Source organism: Sparus aurata, chromosome 24 (genome assembly GCF_900880675.1).
Source record: "Sparus aurata chromosome 24, fSpaAur1.1, whole genome shotgun sequence".
Lineage (NCBI taxonomy): Eukaryota > Metazoa > Chordata > Actinopteri > Spariformes > Sparidae > Sparus > Sparus aurata.
The window spans coordinates 17,315,867-17,338,776 of record NC_044210.1 but is presented as its reverse complement, the minus strand read 5'-3'; the positions used below and the strand labels follow the sequence as shown (position 1 = coordinate 17,338,776).

Below are 22,910 nucleotides of genomic sequence, written 5' to 3'. Positions count from 1 at the left end.
CGACCAAAACCAACTATTTTTGGAGTCCAACCATCTCCGTCCGTGATTGTGGCGACCAGAGGAGGTCTTTTGAGCCAAACCACCACAAATGTAACCTAAACATCGAGTTGCAACACAAAGAAAATGTTCAATTTTAACTTATCCGTTCTTTGACTTACCAAATGCACGTCAAGGAAATGTTCTTGACAGCATTACACTCCCTCACTTCGCAAGTAAGACTTGTTCCTTGAGACACCTGAGCAGAACTAGGAGCTTATATTGATCAAGTGCTGCAGAGTTTGTTTGGGAGTTTGGTTCCACCAAGTTTGAGAATCAATCCACCCAAAAGAATCGCACCACCAGAGGACAAAAAACTAGAGACACCTTCCTCTTCCAAAATGGTCTTTTCACCATTCAACACTCTGATGATCAGTTACCGAAGACAGGAAGTGCTCTTGTTATAGCACAAATGTTAAAATTCAAATTGTTGGAAGGGCTGCTCTTGTCTTCCTTTACTTGGAAGTTTGACAGCAGATTTTTGGGTCCAACACTCCCATTTTTGAACCACGACATCTTTTAATTTCCTGTATTAGTCCGATATGAAAATGATCCAACAACGGCGCCATTCAAAGACAGCCTTTACCCCTCCAGTGTGAGATGCAGATCACTTCAAAACAATTCAGTTTCCAGTTATCAATCCCACCTCCACAACCCACCTTAATTACTAAATGAACAACCCGACAGAAGCAAAGCGGATGTTCTGTAACCGATGATACAATTAACAAGTCGAGGGTTTTTTTTTTTCGTTCTGTAAATTGTCCTTTTTAAAAAGTCTGCGGCTCACAGCTCGCAGGACACCATTACATTCCTCAGTCACCGTCTCTCAACTCTTAATGGACATTAAACACGGAGCTGAAGAAATACACGAGCACAATCGAGTTAGCGGGCACTTACAGGGGAGAAGCCTTGCCCCATACATTTGCGTAAGAACACATAACTGTCACAAAATTACATGTCATTATTGAGCCGATCGTATGGATTCCACTCGTTGGGGCTTAATGGGCTCTTTTTAAAAGAATGCGGTTAGCCCGGTGTTTAAAGATAATGCCAAGGAGGATGCCGGGGTGTCGTCTCGCCCTCCCCTCCTGTCCTCCTTTCACTGGAAGCAAAGAATCTGCTTATTCAGTTACATTTCAAACCTCAATTTCCGTTCGCAATCAGCTCGTTAGGGCTGACAGCTTGAAAGGCGGCCATTAATGACACGCACACACTCACACTCACACTCACTGCAGCTCCATGTCCAAGAAAAAGGCCTGATTCTACTGCAGCCAGGACAGGAAGTGAGCGGAGATTCGGCTCAGAAGTGGAGGGAAGACGCCCCCTGCTGGCCGTCAGCTGGAAAAGCACCAAAAACCAGAAGCTCGATCACCAGAAGCTTCTTCTCTCGCTGTAGCTGAGTATTTGTCTCGGTAATTTAGACCTCAGAGATGCATTTTTATAAAAGTCATGTCCTCTAGATGGAAGTGGATGTGTGTGAGAGGAAGTGAAGCCATTAGCGGTCAGCAGTCAGTCACCGGAGAAGAAAACACGCCACGGTTTCCAGGATTCCTCATGAATAACATCTACTTTGTGCTGTATCAGGGGACATGTTACATCTAGAGTTGTTCTCTTAATAATCAGAGACATTTACTTCGCAAAAACAGAAAAAACAGGTGTGTTAGAGACGGACAACAAGAGTAAAAGTTTCAACTAAACTCTTTCTAACGTGCAGACACACATTTGCTACCAGAAGGTGAATCCTGTAGCTCGTGAAAGCACATTTATTTGCAAAGTTTCAGTCCTCAGAGAGAGAGAAGAGTGAGATGCAGAGCCTTGTAATCAGGTAAAGTGTGTTATTACCCCTTCTGCTACTGATAATGCACACATCGAGCACATCTACAGACATTTCTCCGTTTTTATTAAAGTGGCTACGAGGAAATTCCAGTTTTTGTTGATTCTAGCCGCCCCTTTGGACAAAAGACGACTAAATTCAGCTTGTGTTTCGTCTGGACTGAATGGATTTGACTGCAGTCTTAAAGCTGTTCAGTGGAACAGCGGTCTGTAAGGTTGATCCATGCATTCATTCAAATTTCAGTATGGACTTTGGGAACAACAGATCGCAAAATGTCAATAGAACAAAGACCGATTTCCACGTTTCAAGTTTAAAAGAGAGGACAGATAAATCGGAGGTTTGCTTTCATCAATCCGTTTTAAATATTCAGAATAAATATGTCTGGATATCCGGAGATATTTACACGTATTTAACACCAGTAGATACAATCTGTTAAGTTCATTTGACTAAGAGGCCACTAAATATGTTTGCAGGGACGCCAAAAGAAAAGGAAAGTATTTTAAGGAAGTCTTACTGAACACTGGTGGTTGCTCTCTTAATAAAAGCTGCTGGATATCCTGCATGTTCGGTTGATTTTGCAGTGTTAAAAATAAACTGTGTTATGATCCAAGTTGCGATGATTCACGGTCACAATGCAAAGCTTTTGTCGAACCGCAGGAAGAATATCTGCCGCGAGCTCGTCGCTGATGGGGATCCTGATAAACTAAACTAAAGTAAACCTTTGATTTAAGGTGATAACACAAAAACAACTATAGCGTCTTTGTTGAAAAATCCCCCGCAGCAGCATTTAGACCACTGTGGGAAAGTAAAACACAGACTAATGAAGATCCTTTAAGGTTACAGCTATTTTAATTAGTGTAATGGAAACTCTGGGATACACTGTTCCCCACTTCTAATTATTTTTTATGGTATTTATCCGCTTCGGTGTGTGAAGCACCTGGTGATGAACCTCTACTTTTGTAAAAGACTCGCACAAAGTCAAAGTCGGCGTATCACACAGGTGATTTTCTTTAAAAAAGCACATCAATCTCGGTGTGTTTTAACTCAAGTTCATCGTTTAATTTAAACTCACCCGAGTCACCAGGTGTAACATTTCATCTAATCCTGGAATGGAAATCTTTGAGTGTTCATTTTTTTGGCAGCCCCTCTCGCCGTGATCCATGAAAGGCCGGTAGAGGGCTAATTGTTCAAATTAATTTGCGTAAACGACTAAAGCAAGAGATAACAGAATTACATCTGCACTTCTCTGGCACGGGTTCAACAGTGACGGGCCTCGACAGGCAGCTGCATCCAGACGGCATCCTTTGCCAGAAATTAAAAGCCACAAAAACATTAATTAATAGAGTTTTTGTTACGTTAATCTGCACCAAAAGGTTTAAGGCGAGCGGGGAGAAGCTGGGGGGGAGGGGAGGGGACGCGGCACAGAAGTAGGCGGCGTGCGTAATTAGAATAAATTAGTTCGATGAAACATTTTGGGAGGTTTTATTTATTTTTTATTTTTTTAAAAGTGGCTAAGGGTTAAATAAAAATAAAAATCAAGGAGAGAGAGGTGTTGGAGTTTGACAACTTCATTAATCACCGCGCTAATGAAGCCGTCGCAGCAGGAACACATTCTGGACCTTCTGTCTGAGCCGGACGGTGTCGGTCCGGCTGAGCCCAGAGAACGCAGGACCATCAATCTCCCTCCTCCTCCTCCTCCTCCTCCTCCTCCTGTTCTCCCCCAAATTGAAGGAGCAGCCCATACTTTGCACTTGTCAATTTGGAGCTTTATCTACATGCTAGAGGCTAATGAGCCATCTCAAAGTCTTGATGACCGGGATGTAAATGATCTTAACTAGCTCTCTGTCTGCTGTCACGACTTATAGGGCCGACGATGAGGAGGAGGAGGAGGAGGAGGAGGAGGAGGAGCTGGATGGATCCTCCAACGCTCCCATGACTCATTTATTCTGCTGTAAAGGCCTTTTTTCTTCTGGGTCACAGGAGGCGCTGGTTCTGTAACCACCATCCCCTCCCGGGTCAGATGTTTTAACCACTTTGTTTATATTAAGTTTCATTATTTTATGAAACTATCTTTGTTTCTTGATATCTAGAATTCATTTTTTATTCACCAATATTTTAAGTGAGGTCTCAAATAAATTAATGGGGTGAATGAATAAATGAATATGTGATAATCACTTCAATTAGCTGGTTTTTTTTCTCACATTTATGCATTAAAATCAAACAAAACAATAACATTTTCTGGGAGTCATACATTTGAAAAATTCAACAAATCTGAAGAATCTTCAGACAAAAACATTAAAATATCCTAAATCCACTTTTCTTAAACTTTGGCACAGGTATCGCTGGTGATAAACGATCTTCTAGAGGTACTTTTAAAAATCAAATGTTAATTTAAACACCTGTAGCATCAAGAGTGACGCAGTTTAATTCATGTAACATAAATAATGACATAACTGATGTCACGTACATTAAATGCACAACTTGCGTTACGACACTGAATGTAGCTGTTTTAACGCGGATCTTCTCCTAAACCTAACCAGCGTTTAACAATCCAGAAAGACATTAAACACATGAGTTGGGAGTGAGAATATGAAAGAGTGTAATATTCTCTGAGGCGGTACGCTGTGAATAAAGTTTATGAAACACGCAACGTAAATAAAACGGACTCCAGTTTTTACTCTGTTGGTAAAAACTCTAGACGTACGCTGACGACTCGTCGCTTTATACACGAGACTTCGCTGTAAAGTGCAAAAAGCTAATTACAGAGAAAACAAAATAAATCCTCAGAAGACGACAGGCAGCGTTAAGAGCAGGATCTATTGTTACGGAACGTTTATTTATAGTTAAAGACGGGAGAGGTGTGTGCGCTCAGGTGACCGCGTGGGCCGCTCGCAGCCAGATGAACCCACGTGTTGCATCACCTCGCCGCTTCTACGAGAGTTCGGATCAACCGGAGAACAGATGAAGATGTGAGTCATCATCTGCTGCACTTTTAACACCTTTTAAAAAAAAAATAAAACGCCTGCAGTTACCAGCAGGAGAGGAGGTAATGTGCTATTTTGAGGAAAAAAAAAAAAGCACAAAACAGTGAAGAAGTGACCACTTTACTGCAAACGGAACAGCAGCAACACGGTGCACACGAGCTTGAATCCATTCCCCTGTAATGACGGCTGAAGCTCACTGAAACTGAACAACCGTCGGGTGAATCACCTTTTCCAATCAGCCCGAGGAGACGCTTTTCTCCCCTGCAGCGCTTTAAAAAACTCCTGTTTTCCCCCGCCATCGTATAGGCAATGTAAACATGCTGCGAGCAGGCCCATTTCTCATCTGCCTCTTCCCCCCCTCCATTCCAAGGGATATTATTACCATAAATTATGGCTGTAACGCGAGGTGGGGAGGCGGATAAAAAGTGCAGTCTGGGCATCCATTTAGCTCTGGTAAACTTCCCCCCGTTGCTGCCAGTTCATGATCACCCATCCAAACGGACTATTTTATGCCCGACTTGGCTGATGCATGAGAAGAAGAGCGCCGCGCCATTTTTTATCCCTTTTTTCTTCCCTCCTCTGCCGTGAAAGAGAAAAATCGATGGCGGGACACGAAGAGGCCATCGGTTATGTTTGCTTTAGCGGGGAAACAAGCTTGCGTCTGCACGCAGCACGACTCACCTGGGCCCCGTTCATCCCCCCCCCCCCCGAGGGCCCCTGAACGCACCGCCCACACTGGTAGTATCGACTCCACTCCTACACATCGCTTCAGACAGAGCCGGGATCTCACTGTCGCAGCAGGTGTGTGTTGTGTTGTGTAGTATCCTCGCGTGAAGTCTTTGCTGCTGAGATGAGTCACATTTCTTACGGGCTCATCAGACGACCATGCCAAAACAACTCAGTGCCAAAACTTCCAGGAGGCAGGCAAACTGCTGAACAAGATTAACCTGCTGAGTTATACTTTTCCTCCAACTGACATATTTCAAATCCCACGTAAACCTGCCAACATCAGGCTTTTGTGTGCGATGGGAACGTGTAAACTCTGCATTTACACCAGGTCAACCCAGTAGATGCAGGTGTTTATCACCTCGGCTCAGGTAACTTGAGAGAAATGACTCTTGTTACTGATGCTTCTTTCACAATGCGTCATTTGTTGTTTTCTCTTCTGTTACAACTGTTTTTCCGGAGCATTGGCGACATTAAAGGTGACGTCAGTGACGTACAACGCAACAGAAGGGCCATCTTGCCTGCAGGAAGTGGAACTGGGGTTGACCGGCATTTAAAAAACCTGTGTAGATCTGCAAATTTTGGTGGAAAAGCAGCAGTGTAAATCTTTTCGGCCTCGAGTTTAAACATTTTTGTAGTTTTCCAGCCGGGTCAGAAGACTTTGACAGTCCGTCGATGGAGAGTCAGTCACTAAATACAAACTGCACAACAAAAAAACTTAATTCAACCCTGAAAAATCAAACACTGAAAAGGTTCGCAGCACTTTGCAGCCACAGACACCCGACAAGTATTGGTGTTTTCCGACCGTTACGGTTGAAAGTGTCGCCGTCGTCGTGTGAGAAAGTAAAGCAGAAGATCTCGTTAAATTAGAAAAACCACTGAAATTAACGAGGCGTTACGACTTTGAACGCGGCCTCGGCAGCTTGTTTATAAATGCAGAAAATACAAAATGTATACGATCCTCCAAACTCTGATCAACTCCTCAGAAACGATTAGCTCTGCTCTCTTTGATTTCTTAATCATTTCTTCCTCCGTCTCCGCCCCCATCACCATTTCTCCACCACTGACATGGAGACAGTTGGCGCTGCCATGTTGCTCGCAGCCTCATTTTTCTTCTTCTTCTCTTATTCTGCTAATATATTCAGGCTCTTCTTCTTCTCCTGATACATATTCGCTCTTGATTGTGGCTGCCAATTAGCCGGCGAGGCTGTGGCAGTTCATCCATCTGACTTAAAGGTTCCTTGCCACTAATTCTGACGGTCGGGTCAAGTAGCGGAGGGGGCCCATTAATTGGAATAATGAAGTCTTCAGTGAGTGATCATCAGTGACTTCAGAGTGCTATTAATCCTTTAAAAGAAATCATCTCTTTATTTTTAATGTTTAGCTTTATCGTGCAGCCAGCTGCTGCAACATCTCATTTATCCAACAAGTAATAAACATCGTGCATGTATGATTTCTCTTTCTCCCTCTGCTTTTTTACTCCCATGTCATTTACTTTAATTTCTCTCCATACCATTTAATTTGTTCTTACCGCCCTCCCTCCTCTTCATGCCTCCCTGCTCGTCTGCATTTGGTTTCATGATTTCTTCTTCTCTTTTCCACCTCAAACGTCTTTTTTCCTCCTCATCTCTACTTCAGCCTTTAACTTTTACTTCATCCTCCTCCTTTTTTTCGTCAGCTTTCAATCCCTACTCTCAACTTTATCCCACTCATCTCACGCCTGATCAGAGCACTATTATCTCTGCGCAGAATTCCCGGAATTTTCACGAAAAAAAAGACATTAAAGTGCTGCTGCTTGTCTCAATATCGCTTAATATCTGTGCAAACACTTAACACTTCTGCAAACTACAGTAACTTTTACATTTGCACATGTCAAAATCAACGTAACATTTCTTCAAAACATTTCATATCTTCATGTTTATAACCTGACTGTCATATCAGGACGTGGAGGTGGAAGACGGTGGCGTTACAGGCGATGAGGCTGCGTTCCAACATGTGTAAGTGTGAAACCACTGGATATTTTTAGGGGGAATTCACAGGGCAGAAAATGGATATTTGTGAGGTAAGTTGAGCATCTTCATCCGTGTTTGCCGTGACAAGAATCGGATATTTATAACAACTGGAAGTTGGGACATCTCCAGCTGTGTTTTTGCCGACCAAGCTGGTATTTTCAAGATTTCTTCTTCTCTTTTCCACCTCAAACATCTTTTTTCCTTCTCATCTCTACTACAACCTTTAACTTTAACTTTTTAATTTTCTGCAGACAAAAAAAAGGTTCATGTGTGACGTAAATTGGAACATCTCCGTCCGTGTTTACTGCGACAAAAATCTGATATTTATAACAACTGGAAGTTGGGACGGCTCGAGTTGGGTTTTTGGCGACCAAGCTGGTATTTCCATGATTTCTTCTTCTCTTTTCCACCTAGACCATCTTGTTTCCTCCTCATCTCTACTTCAACATTTAACTTTTACCTCATCATCCTCCTTTTTTTGTCATCTTTCAATCCCTACTCTCAACTTTATCCCACAAATCTCTAGTCTGATCACTGAATTCCGGTTTTCCCCCCAAAAAACAGACATTAAAGTGCTGCTGCTCATCTCAATGTTGCTTTGTATCTTTGAATCCTCTGGACAAAAACACTGGCAGTCAACATTTCTGAAAACTACAGATACTTTTACATTTGTGCATGTCAAAGGCTACGTAAAATTTCTTAAAAACATTTCATATCTTCATGTTTATAACCTGACTATCATATCATCTCCACTTGTGTTTTTGGCGACCAAGATGATCATTTTCAAGATTTCTTCTTCTGTTTTCCACCTCAAACATCTTTTTTCCTCCTCATCTCTACTTCAACCTTTAACTTTAACTTTTTAGTTTTCTGCAGACAAAAAAAGGTTCATGTGTGACGTAAATTGGAACATCTCCGTCCGTGTTTACTGCGACAAAAATCTGATATTTATAACAACTGGAAGTTGGGACGGCTCCAGTTGGGTTTTTGGCGACCAAGCTGGTATTTCCATGATTTCTTCTTCTGTTTTCCACCTCAAACATCTTTTTTCCTTTTCATCTCTACTACAACCTTTAACTTTTACTTTTTAGATTTCTGCAGACAAAAAAAGGTTCATGTGTGACGTAAATTAGAACGTCTCAGTCCGTGTTTACTGCGACAAAAATCTGATATTTATAACTGGAAGATGGGACATCGCCAGTTGTGTTTTTGGCGACCAAGCTGGTATGCTTAGCTGAAACATGTTTTCCTAACCCTGGTGGAGTGATGTCACAAAATAAAATTGGAATTTGAGCGTAAAGTCTCTTTCAATATGTTCATGTTGTGATTTAAGCTTTATATTCTGTGGTTTAATGCTTTATGTAAAACCCAGTGATCCCATTTTTCTCCTGATTTTCTTCTCCTCCTCGTCTCTAGAAACTCTTTGTTCACCTTCTTCCTTCATCCCTCTTTTCCTACCTCATCCTCTGCTTCTTTCATCCTCCTCTTCTCGTCCCTTCCCCTTCTCCTCTCATCTCCCGTTCCCTGCCATCCTCCCACCTTCCCTCCATATCTCACTCCACTCATGCTGCGCCACTTCAGGTCTATATTTGCTGCTTCACTGGACAAATAGAGGATCTATCTGTGCACAATTTTCCTCCCATTCATTCTGTTGCCAGGCGGCAGACAGCTTTAATAACCGATGTAACAAATAAACTGTGGGGGAATGCGAGCAGGTCTTTCACATAACTGGCAACCAAAGCCAGAGACGCAACCATAGACAGTGAGGCGAGGAGGACGGGAACATGTGAGGAGTTGTGTGTGATGTACTACCTGCTGTAACATTTATGACACCAATTTCTCTTTTTAGACCAGCGATAAAATTGATGGGGGGAAAAAATATACATGAGATATACTTATTAAAGTGTCAATGTCACCAAGACAAATTACTTCATTCAACTGATTTCATTGAATTTATGAAAGAGGACAATGTTTTGGACCATAAACATGCCAAATTTTACAAATACAGTAAACAGTAACCAAGATATGCCGCTTCTTTGAAGGAAGTACCCAGACTCAAAGAAAATCGCTCAATTTAATGAGCTGTCGAGTCAGGAGAGACTTTATAAACTGGTTGAAACAAAGTCTGTGATAATTCTGATATCATTCGTGTCTTTTTATAAATTCAGCACTTACTGCAATATGATAAGTTGTTTATTTCCTTGTAAAAGCTGTCAGTTTGTCACAGGATCTCTTGTATATTTCTGTGTCTAGTGTATCTTACCTGCCAATAGCTGTTTGAGCACAGTTTCATATGAATTCACCTTGAAGAAAGACATTTTAAATCAGTATAAGATACTCCTTGGACGCGCATGAAGGAAGACACCCAGACTCCCTTATAAAATCGCTCAATTTTGTGAGTTGAGGAGCCAGGAGAGACTTTATAAACATTGGGAAAAGCTGTTTTTGATGAATTCTTAATTATTTGAGCCTTCCTGTCAATTCGGCCAATGTTTCAATATTTATTTCTTTATAAAAAACATTATGTCCATTTGTTCCAAGGATTTATTTGCATATTCGTATCAAGTGCTCAGTTGAGACGCTTGTTAACGGCACGTGTGGACTGACCAGACTGATCAGATCACTCAGGATGGATGTTAATACCAGGTCTGAATTCTCTCTTTGTAATTATTAATCAATGAGGCATGGAAAGCCAGGTTTGACCTTTGACCCCCCTGTTTTTTGCAGCTGTGGCCTCGAAACAAGAGCCATTCAAAATCCTTCCTCAGCGTCGGTATATTAAAAATATTCTACATGCACATGCACCATATTTCTATGCCATACTCCATCTAATGAACACGTCATGAGTAATTTAAACACATCATCTAAAAAGACTGACATTATAAACTTCAGCCGAGGGTTGTTTTCTGTTTTCTGTCTTCTGTCAAGATGACACACGGCCTGAAACACTAATCAATGGGTTTGTTTGACTGTGCCGCTCCTGTGACGCATTCATCCATTTCAAACATGATATTACTTAATGCGTTTGAAATATCTATTCATTCACCTACAGTATCTGTGTATGTACCCATCAGTCTCTCCATCTATTCATACATCAATCTACGCATGCAGTTATAAGCTGCAGTACAGTACGCAGCCATTACTCACCGTGACAGTGAAGGAGTGACTGCCAATAACGCCAACAGTGAATACATGTCAAAGACAACTTGCACAGAGCTCACTCTGACACTGCTGGATTTCAGACATGAAAGATGGACTTGATTCTCCCCTCTGACAGCCAGTGTAAAGCCCGTGTGCTTTCGTGGCGTGGCCCGAGTCAAATTGTTCATTTTACCTCTAATCGTGCCATTCATCAAAATGCTGCTCAGCCGCGTCAGTAAGTGCAGTTATGCTAACTAGATGTGAGCGAGGCCACGGAGAGGACGGGCCATCATTCAGCTTTTGGGGAGGGGGGGGGCTCCAAAAACAGATGTTAGCTACAGTAGGCACCAATCACATATTTACAGTGCCAGTGCCACTTTTTAAAATGCATTTGTAAGAATAAATAGTGTGTTTAAAGGTTCAAGCAAGGTGGCAAGTACCAATTACAAGTGCCTGCAACTGTAAGACTTTCCTTTAAATCATTGTTTTCAGCTGTAGAGATCCTGATGTGGACCAGAACCTGACCGCAGAACTTTGTATGATCGCTGGAAGACAGTAGTGAAGGGAGAAACATCATAAAACATATAAAATTTACTCAGATATGTCCTGGATATGAAGTATATTAGTATTTTTTTACACACTTAATACATTTTGAGGCCTTAAAAAGATGCATTTTCTGTCTGAATTATCTTTTAAACATTTGACCATCATTTGAAATAACATTTGTTCTCTAAAAACTTTTATCATCTAAAAATGTATTATTTATTTATTTCTGAAGACACAATTCAGGAGGTTCTGGTTTTATTATGCAAGGTTTAACAATGTCAACAACATCTAAAATAAAAATACATTTTAAAGATGTAAAAATTACATTTGGTTTTCACAAGTTCACCAGTCAAGAAGCTGCACCCAAGATTTTTTGAGCTGACACTTACTGCTCTTTGTTAGCTGACATTAGCTAATTAGCTCAGTTAGCTTGCAAGTGGCCCTATAAGCTGACTGGACCACGACCTCAAACACGGCCTCCCAATAAAGACAGCTGGAAACCAAACTCATTCTCGGTGACGACAGATGTCAGTTTGAAGACAGGGGTTCAGGGAAGGAGGCGATTTACAGCATTTCTTGACATTTTGAGAGGTTTTTTTTTGTTCATTTATTATGCTAACAGCTGGCAAAAACTACTTGCGCTGTCGGATAATCACCTCTTGAGATGTAAAGTGACTAATTAGGGGAAAGGATGGGCCAAGGCTAGTTGGTTAGCATGCTAACTTCAGTAGATATCTCTGCAACACAGTACATAGACATCCTTTGACAAAATGTCCGTCGTTACACTTTTGTTTGCTCCCATTTCGATGATGTCAGTTCATATTCTGAATGTTTTAAAGTAAATTCTGGTCACATCTGACAAAATGCACCTTTAATGAAGACACCTACTAAACATTTGTTGGGCTTGCATGCTCTTTGAAGGACCTATTTAACCCAATCCTAATCTGCAAACCTACAAAAGCTTCTGCTCCAAAGAATCATTCACTACAATTAAAAAGATAGTTTTCTTTTTTTTTTTTTTTCATAAAGCACTCACTGTATCCTCCAATTTAGCTTCTTGTGAGATAGTATCGAGCCACAGCGGAGCACCACAACACAAACACCAGTCAATTCACCCAATTTTGCATCCAATTCTGTCGGATGATTATGAGCCACGTTGCCTCCTTTTGATGGAGAGATTAATCTTGCTTTGATAGAAATATGTCAGATTCGTCAGGCGGTGATGGATGCGATTTATCATTCCGGACAAATCTGTGCCTGAACGCCCCTCCTCCTGACAGCTCTATCGTGGCAAGAATGTCCCAAAATGTCACCTGTTGTACGCCGAGTGACCTTCTAATTTTCTAATTCAATTTCGAGAACTCCCCTCCCCGCGACTCGGCCCCATATCATGAACCAGTAATAACAATTACACACCGTGACTGGCTCCAAAACCTGCAATTCCCCCACTTTAAATCAAACCCCAAGTAGTCTTTTATTAGGCTGCCTGGTTAAATCAATCTAAATCTAAGCATAATAACTCTCTAATCAGGTGCTGGGGAGAATAATAGGTTGTCACGCTCGAGGAAAAATAGGCAATCATGGAATGTTTTCTTTAATTAGGCCGGCTAAAGTAGAAGGGCACGGCGTGAGCGCGGGACACATTCATCATAGCCAAGGTGGGAAATTACTTCAATTACTCAGGAAGGGGAGAGTGAACAGAATTACAGAAGTCAGAGAAGCAGAAGAGAGGAGACCGTGATCTGAGAGGAAGTCCAAATGACACCGGGGGGCAGAGGAGGCAAGGACACAGGGAGGGAAGGAGGGAGGGAAGGTGGAAAGGAGGCATAAAATGGAAGAAGACCCTTAAGCATCCAGGAAGGACTTTATCGCTCATAATTTTCTCTTTATTTTGTTTGTATTTATGAGAATTCAGGTGGTTTATAATGTGTATTTGTGTGCTTAATCCTGGAGGGAGGAGGTCCAACAATGACATCTTGATATGAAAACAGAGTGATATTCAGTCTGCCGTCATAGAAGAGAAGAGAAACCAGAAAATAGTCAAGTTGAAGAAGCTTAAGAGGAAAGAAAGAAAAACATTATGATGTTACGACAGATGAAAGGTCAAAAGGTTAAGAAGAGGGTGGATTAGGAGTTTATCCTGGAGAGAAAGAAAGCTAAAAAAGACAGAATTGGACAGGAGAGAATAAAAGAGAAGCCGAAAAGGTGAAGATGAAGATTCAACATACAGGAAGAATGAAGCACAGCGCTGTGAAGTGGACGAAGGAGGTGAAACGAGGGCAGAAAGAAATCAAGTGCAACCTTCTCAGATTTCACGATTTGTCCACCGGCTGTAAAACAATCCTCCACCACTCATCCTCAAAACTGGCCCCCTACCGACACGACCAACAGAGAGCTCCCGTTTTCTGTCAGCTTTCCCAGAATGCAACGAGAGAGAGAGGGAGCGCGACAGAGCGAGGCCCCGGCTGTAATTCCTCCCGAGATGACGAGATAAACGGCCTCTTACTGTAACTGGATCTATTGATTTTGTTTCGGACGATGCTTTGGCAGGTCGTGGATCCAGTTTGTCCCCCGACTGAAGACGTGCCAGCTCGGCCGGCCGCCAGATAAACACACAGATTACGACTTCTGATAACTGGCCGGCTGAGCGCCTCGGCTCGGATGAAGTAGCTGCCGTGACGGGGGGTGACGAGAAAAAGCTCAGAGATGGACTGAGGCGCTTTCACTCGGCCGCTGTCCGTCCGGTTATTAAGTGCTCTGACAAATTAACAGCAGAAAGAAAAACATGTCCCGTGACTTTAAGACGGAGAGGAAGAAGCTCCTGTAACATTCAAGGACAGAGAGGAAGGTGTTTTTTTTTACTTTTTTACAAATAAAAACACCTGACAGGGAAAAAGGATTACGGAGGACTGGAACCGCCAAAATAAAATGTGTAAAAAAATCTGTTATCTTTTTTATTTTACTTTATTTGTCGATTGATAAAAAAGCAGAGATGAGCGGAAAAATGTTGCGAAACATCTCTCGCAAATTCACCACGTTTTTCTTTTCCAGGACATTTTTAGTGACCGTCTAGCTGCTCAATACACCAATATGTTTCTCAATTAATTAATTAATTTGTATCCCCAATGCTCTTTCAGTGTATTATACATGGCTGTCTGAAAACCAGCAACTCACTGGTTTCCTTGCAAGAAAAATCTGTTTTTATAATAATACACGGTATACGACTGATACCAGACTGTGTTGTTTAGTTTAAATAATGTTCCAGGATGATAGAAGATTTTGGTCATCTTGTTTTTCCAGGTTTTCCAGGACGAGTTTTGGGATAACCCGGCCAGCCGACAGTCCGATTGCCAGCAGGATGAAGTCAAATACCAAAAGAGGAGTAGAAGGAAACTGTTGGATGATGCAGATGTAGAGTTTCCAGAATCAATGGCAACCAGCGATTATATAAGAAGTGTTCGTCAGACTCCTTTTTCATCATGGACCAGTCAAAGCAACACATTCAGGGTGCTGTAAGTGAGGATGGGACGGTTATCATGACATCGATCCTCAATGCCAGAAGACTCGACTCATCACCTCTAACAGCCACGCAGCCTCAAATCCTGTGGATGAAAACATGAGTTCAATTACAATTACAGCCTTTTAAACAAAAGTCTCAGTGATCATCAAAATAATCTGCTCGACAAAACACTAAACTACGAGTTTAATCTGACCGTGTGTTTCAGTGTCGATGTCAGGAAACAATCACACGTTTACTGATAACTTAAATTTAGAATTTCAAATCGAAATTCATCCAAATCTTCTCTAATTTTGTTTTCTTCTTTCTTTCTTTTTTGGGTTTTATTTGCAATGTGGTTACTGTACATCAATAATCAATTGATTAGCTCATAGTAGGGCTGAAAAAAAAAGTTCATATCGCGATGATTTTTAAAGAGTTATTTTCAAAATAAAAGCTTATTTTAAAAAGGGAATTGCCATTTTTGCAGTTTTGCGGAATATGCGTTTTTGAGATTGCACTCGGACACGTTCTGTTTTGATTTAATTTCACATTTTGACAAATTATTCAGCTGTAATTCATAGTTTCTTTCTCACTGCTCAAGCTTAGAAGCCAGTATTGTCAAAGAAGCTTTCAGAAACCATCAAAATTTATGTTTAATTCTTATTTTAAATCATGCCGGATGTTTTGTTCTTACTGATGGACTCTCCACAAGCAAATCTGTGCTCCACCTTCAGGCTGACGACTCAGTTTTATCGTCAGAAACTAGAAATAATCGCTATCAACTCCCAAAAAAACAACCCACTGCTTTTAATTTTACTGTCTTCCAACATGAGTCCACATCGTTTCCTCCCATGGATACTCTGACAGGACTAACATGGGGTAGATTACTGACCGTCCACACCCTCACGTGTTCAGTTTATCGCCCAGCTTTAACCCTAAACCTCGTCCGGATCGCTCCCCGGAGGACGAGCTGCGATGGCGGGAGATGGAGAGGCCCTCCGTCAGGATCACAGCGAGGTGGTAATCAGACGGGGATCTGTGTTCCACTGAGGAGATCAATACGAGGATTGCAGCGTGTTCACGTCTTGCAACTGTGCGGGATTATCGGGGTCGGAGGAGATCCATCACGACCTGAAAGTTGGTCAATGGCAGAGCAGCCGGGACTAAAGAAGTGGAGGAGGTGGAAAGCCTAAAATTCCTTCTTTTGGGAAAAAATTCTTTAAGTTTTAAGAAAACAAAGACTCAGATTTTAATTCATTATTCACTGACACATCTTCTCTTTTCTCCCTCCTTCCTGTTCCTTTCTTGGTCTCCTCCCCTTCCCCTTTTTCTTTTTCCATCCTTCCTCTCTCACTCCACCTTCCCTCCCTCCTTCTCCTCCTTCCTCTTTCCCTCCTCTCTTTTTTATCTACCTCCCTCCTCTCCTCTCCTCTCCTCTCCTCCTCCTCTCTCCGCCTCACTGACCACAGAGCTCCATCATCATCGCAGGGCCGGCCCAATTTTTGTTGTAAAGGCAATAAATCATTTCAGCTTTCATCTATTGCTATTGATGAATGACCAATTATTTGTCATCTAATACGCTGAAAAACGATGACCCGGGGAGACGGATCAACTTCTTTCTTCTTTTTTTTTCTTCCCTTTTTTCTCTCCTCCCGCCGCCGCCTGATGTGACACAGGACAGCAGTGATGGATTGTATCCTTAAACTGTTATTACATCTATAATGTGGCGCTCAAATCCAAACGTCTCACTTAGTGTGAGTCCCCCCCTGAAACAAATACATATTGTAGCACTTTATTATAGAAGAACGAGGAGGAGATGATGATGATTTACAGCCCTGAGATCAAGAAATCATTGTAAATAATGAATAAATCATTTATTTGTTAATCTTAATAACTGATTAATTAGTTTGAGTGATTTTTTTTAATTGAAAAAAGTCAAAATAATGTGATTCCAGCTTCTTAAATGTGAATATTTTCCTCCTCTGTGGGTTGAAGACAAAAACAAGACATTCGATGATTCAGGAAACACTGATTTACATTTTCTGACATTTTACAGGCCAAACAACTGATCGTTTCATCTGGAAAATAATCAGAAGATTAATCGACAGTGTTGTCAATGATTAATTGCTCATTTGAATATCAACGATGTCCTTTTAAACAGGTTTTAATACACGTGAAAATCAACTTAAAAACAAGTGCGGGTTTGACGAATCACCACGACTTCACACACAGCGTCCTAGTTGTGGATCGGGCCATTGATCAGCGGCGAAAACGTCATCAGGACATTGTGATTTCAAAGGTCAGTGACTCACCAAAATCACCAAATCACAACAGGTTATCTCACCACACTCTTCATATAGAGCAGGTTTAGACTACGCCCTCATTTCGAAGCGGCCATCTACTGTCGACTAACATTTGGGAACTTTATGTTATAATGCAGTAGAAAATGAATGTGGTCTTGCCCCGAGTAAAATGTATATATTCCTGAATAAAAACTATTATTTTTGACCATTACTAGAGTTATCTAGTGAGTTTTGACGCCCTCCGTGGTGATTTTACATTCATTTTGCTCGGTTGTTGCACTTAAACTCACACAATTCCATAAATTATTCAATTAATGTGAGAATGAATTACTTTTTCTTTTGATTTAAGGTATTAAGTATCAGTTAAATACAAATAAAAGCTCACATTGCCAAAACCTTAAAAGCAGGTTGAGTTGTGAGGTCGTCTAAGAAGTTAAATTCATGAACATGTGAAGATATAAAACACTGCATCATCGGCATATAGTCTAATATGATTAAGATGTGGAGAAATTAAATTAAATGTGATTTTCCTCGCAGCAGCTTTACTTTTCCTTTAACCCAGCACGCTTGTGTATTTGTCCTGCATGTATAAATGTCAGCAGGTGTGCGTGGGCTCACCTGTTCCCTCTTCTTCTGCTGAGTCAGCCGGTTCGCTGGAGCTCGGCTGCAACACATCAGCAGAGAGAAAGAAATAAAGAGGCGGAGACGGATCAACTTCCATTCGAGACGCTCAATCAATTTCCTTCACATCGCCATCAATCACCGGCCTCGTCGGGAGTTTATAGATACGAGATATTCCGACTCAGTCTGCAGTTACCAAGGAGCTCAAATATCCACCCACTGAAAGTCACTGCAGAGACGACTGAGCTGAGGAACAAAGATTTAATCCTACGTGGATGACATTTTTTATTTTGCAACAACACTGTGTTTGTATTATTACTTTTATCAAGTTTGTTGGTGCAAATTTGACTTAAAAAGGCACAAATCTGTTTTGGATTAAACATTTTTATGTTTCTTCAGTTAAAACTCAACTAAAGTGCAACAGATTTATTAGATTTACACATCTGTAGTGCAACATCATCCTCCTTAAGGTGATCCATCAGCTGCTATATATACACAAAATAAAAGCATGAAGAAGAACAACAACAACAAGGAGAAGAAGAACAACAACAAAAACAACAACAACAACATGAACAACAACAAGGAAAAGGAGAAGAACAACAACAACAACGAGAAGGAGGACAACAACAACAACAAGGAGGAGAACAACAACAACAACGAGAACAACAACAAGGAGAAGGAGAAGAACAACAAGGAGAAGAACAACAACAAAAACAACAACAACAAGGAAAAGGAGAAGAGGAACAACAACAACAACAAGGAGAAGGAAGGGAACAACAACAACAAGGAGAAAAAGAACAACAACAAGGAGAAGAACAACAACAACAAGGAGAAAAAGAACAACAAGGAGAAGAAGAACAACAACAAGGAGAAAAAGAACAACAAGGTGAACAACAACAACAAGAGAACAACAACAAGGAGAACAACAAGGAGAACAACAACAACAACATCAAAAACAACAACAAGAACAACCACAAGGAAAAGGAGCAGAGGAACAACAACAACAAGGAGAAGAGGAACAATAACAACAAGGAGAACAACAACACGGAGAAGGAGAAGGAGAAGAACAACAACAACAACAAGGAGAACAACAAGGACAAGAAGAAGAAGAAGAAGAAGAAGCTTCGACTTCAGTTAGGAGCCAGCTTTCCTAAAACAATTTCCCAGGTCACCATTAGGAAACTTAATGCATTCAAAACACAACAATAACTCAGGTTTCAGACAAGTTTATATTGATCTTAGCTGCAGTTAAGAGTACTTTACTTGAGTATTTCCATGTTATCCTCTACTTCACTGCATTTCAGAGACAAATACTGTATTCATCGCTCCACTTCTTCTTCTTAAAGCACCACAAAACAAGAGCAACATATATTTATTTATATTCAAACATGATCAGGAGCCATTTTGCTGCATCAGGAGTACTTTTACTCTTGATGTTTGACTTTAATTGTTGTATTTTACTCATTAAACTGATATAAACTCACTGTGTCATTCACTAAGCAGACTGGAGTTGTGAATAAGTGCTGAATCGTGTTTGCTAACTTTAACACTGAAGTTAAATCAGCAGGAAACAGTCAGATAACATTAAAAAAATCAACTCACCTCGCTGCAGGTTGGTACAGAGGCTCCTCATCGACGTTAGTGATGAGTGAATTAATTAAATCTCCACATTTAACTGAAGATAAACAGAAGTTTCTGTTGTGTTAGTTGGCTGGTGGTGTGTTCACTGTCAGTCTGCACACCTGTGTTTCAATTAGCATGAGTGGTGCATGTGACCAACCTCTGGCTCCACTGCTGTGGTTCATTAATAGAGGAGAAGAAGAAGAAAAAGAAGAAGGAGGAAAAAAATGATGATTTATCTTTTTTTCTCAATATCAAAAGTGCATCAGCAGCACTAAAAAACCAAGAAAGCAAAGAAAGAAACATACAAGGAAAAGGAAGAAGAAGAAGAAGGAGAAGAAGAGGAAAAAGGAGAAGAATGACAAGAAGGAGAAGTAGAAGAATGAGAAGAAGAAAGAAGAAGAAGAAAAGGGAGGAGAAGAAGAAAAGAAGAAGAATGACAAGAAGGAGAAGTAGAAGAATGAGAAGAAGAAAAAGGAGAAGGAGAGAAAGAAGAAGAAAAAAGTAAAGGGAAGAATGAGAAGAAGAAAAACAGGAGAAGAAGAAGAGGGAGAAAAAGAAGAAGAAGAAGACTTGGACTTTCAAGTAACTTTATTCAAACAACATTCTAAGAACCCCTTAAATACTTATTCCAAAAGATGCATTACTAATCTCACAAAACACTATAGAACAACCATCATTCTAAAAATGTAAAACCAAAGAGCCATCCTCCCCCAATGAGCACAAGAAGAAGAAGAAGAAGAAGAAGAAGAATCTTTACTTCGGTCACATATCGTCCATGTGGAACTGGTCCTCATCATTAAACCATCCCAGCAGAGCAGTGGGTGGTGGGTTCACCTTCACACCTGGGGACCAACTCTGACAGAAATCACCTGTGGATGTTTTCTGCTGGTGGAGGAAACTCACGCAAGGACGGGTGGAGCATGTAGATTGTAGAAAATCTACACAACACCACCTAAAACTGGCACCACTCACCTGCTGGTAATATATAATTTGTCCACTAGGTGTCAGTATTTCATTATTCACAATCTCTCCTCCATATGAGAGTGATGCATTGTTCTGAAACATGGTGTATTTACTTACTGCTATAAATGTTCTCCAGCTGTTGTGTTTTCACTCCTGAGTTTATTAATTCATTTAATATTTTGATGTTCGACTCTCTGAGCTGAAGTTTTAATCTTTTTCAGCCTGTGTTGCTGTTTTTGCTGTAGTTGACAGATTCAGCCACCAGGGGTCAGTGTTTAACAAAACATGGCGCCTCAAACGCAACACTTCCACTCAGGATGCAATCACTGAGTTACATGAGCTTGGACATTTTATAAGCATAACAAATCTTGGGCAAATAAAAAAGCTTTAAAAAGCAGTGCTGTATTAATTAGATTCCTTTGTGTAGTTCGAATGAGCGATTTAACAGAAAAACGTTGGTAAATTCAACATTCAGCACCCTGTCGAATGTCAAGGTCAACAGGCTGTTGGAGAATTTATAAATGAGCAAAATAATATTCGAACAGTTTCCGGTTTATTCAGCTCTCTAGTTTTAATTTTCGTTAACAAAAGCGCTGGCAAAAACAGAGATCAGTCCTTGTACCCACGTTTATTCAAGCAGTGAATGTCATTTTCATAAAACCTGACAAACTACACAGACAAAGTGGGACTACATCCAGATATTTGCTATCTGTTTAAAGTAAATTGGGTATTTTAGGAGTTAAAGGTGGAATAATTGACTGAAATAACATGTGAAATAATTAAATATAAGATATTCTAAGTCACATAAGTATTGCTAAATGATCACTGACTTAAATTTGTTTGCACAGGTTGTATTTTGCGTCAGTGCTTCGGTTTCTTGCTGCAGGAATCGCAGCTTCGTTCTCGTTGTTGCACTTGACGAGAGTCTCACTGAACATGGAGGAGATGTAAATGCAGCCTCACAGAGCTCTGCTCTTATTCTCTCAAGTGTTATGAAAAAAAAGTGGCTCGGTCCCATTTCATTTGTCAAGAGGCTACTTAAGAATGAAAGATGCCCCCACCTCCCCGCCCTTTTTTTTTCCCAAGGACGTATGAGCTCATGCTGCCTGGCCGGCTGCCTGGACAAGGAGGAGGAGGAGGAGGAGGAGGAGGAGGAGGAGGAGCCGGATGCATTCATCAGGTACATTACATCACCGCGGGCCAATCCCCTGCTCCGTGACACGAGCTTTCACAGCAGCGTCTGTCGCAGGCTTTAACGTGTGGGAACTGGCTCGGAGTGACACGGGCTGAATCTCACAGGGGTCAGGAGGTCGAATCGTGTTCGGTTCAAACGTCCAAACCCTCCGATGTGATGCGTGTAAACCAAAGAGGCTCTCCGTGACTAAACCTGACCTCGGTCCCCGGTGACTCAGGGAGGATTCAAACGTTTTGAGTCAGAGAAACTGGTCAGATATGGCTTCTATACACTGAACACCATCTGCACAGTCAGCAGTGATCCAGAGAGGATATTCAGACCGGCTCTCCACTTGTTGACATTTGGAGCCTCGGTGCAGAAAAACGTACTCTGCTTTTATTCTGAAGGATACAAAAATAAAACTTTCTGAGCTGTGCTGCAGGAGCGGCCTGGTGATGTTTGAAACTAAGAATTTAGCTGTGACAGAGTGAGACGAGGGGTATTTCATTTGTTTCAATCTGCAACCTCGCCTCTAGATGTCACTAAATCCAACTCACTGGACTCTTAAACCCTCTTTGTCAGATCAGATCAGATTTAAACATAAATAAAGTTACGTACAAGAAACAACAAATACAAGAAATGAAATACAACTTTTAAAAAACACAAAAACAACATTAAACATTAAACTACAATTCCTCAAAAGACATCACTTCCAGAAGAAAGGCAACAAAGTTTCCAAAGCCAAAAGTGAATCAAACCAACCTTTAATTACTTTAATCAAAACGTCGATCCGTGATCTAAACTCGCAGTTTTTTGCACCATTAAAACACAAAAATCCAACAAACATGGTTCCTCATACTCAGATCTTTGACTTTAGAAGCATTAACATCATAAAATACTTGAAATACAGAAGTTACCAATATTGCCAACATGTTTTTTTTTTACTTTTGTTGATCAAAAATGTCTCATTTATGTCTGAAAACATGTTCAAATATGCAGGTTCACACATGTACATTTTGCTTCTTGTATCACTGGGTGAATATAATATGAAAGAAAAGGGAAAAAATGTTGCGTATGAATGTAAACACAAAAGATACATTGTAATTTTTACTCCACTACATTTATTTCTCATGTTTGGTAACTTTGCAGCTTCAGATTAATGAAGAAAATACTTCTGTTACTTTGCAACACTTTATACTTCAAAGACCACAAATGTTGGAAAGCTGCTCCAAATATTATCTAAAACATCCCTTTTGAATGTGTTTTTGTTCCTCAGGGACAGAACAGAATGAAAAACGTCTCTATTAAGAAGAGGAACGAACAATTATCAAAAAACATCTAAAAAAAAAAAAAAAAAATGCACCAGCGACCAAATCTTCGAGGTCATCGGAGCTCGGGGACGTTGTGTCTGTTTGTACACAAGCTGTCAGCCTCGTTCTGCTTCAACC

At 40.8% G+C, this 22,910-nt stretch overlaps 1 long non-coding RNA gene across 1 annotated transcript; it reads right to left on the bottom strand.

Moving 5' to 3' along the window:
* Positions 1-14,227: 14,227 nt before the first annotated feature.
* LOC115576881 (uncharacterized) lies at positions 14,228-19,492 on the bottom strand. Its single transcript, XR_003982964.1, has 3 exons — positions 19,305-19,492; positions 17,700-17,745; positions 14,228-14,881 (listed from the first exon to the last, which is right to left on the bottom strand). It is a non-coding gene; the product is annotated as an uncharacterized LOC115576881 (long non-coding RNA).
* Positions 19,493-22,910: the final 3,418 nt, after the last annotated feature.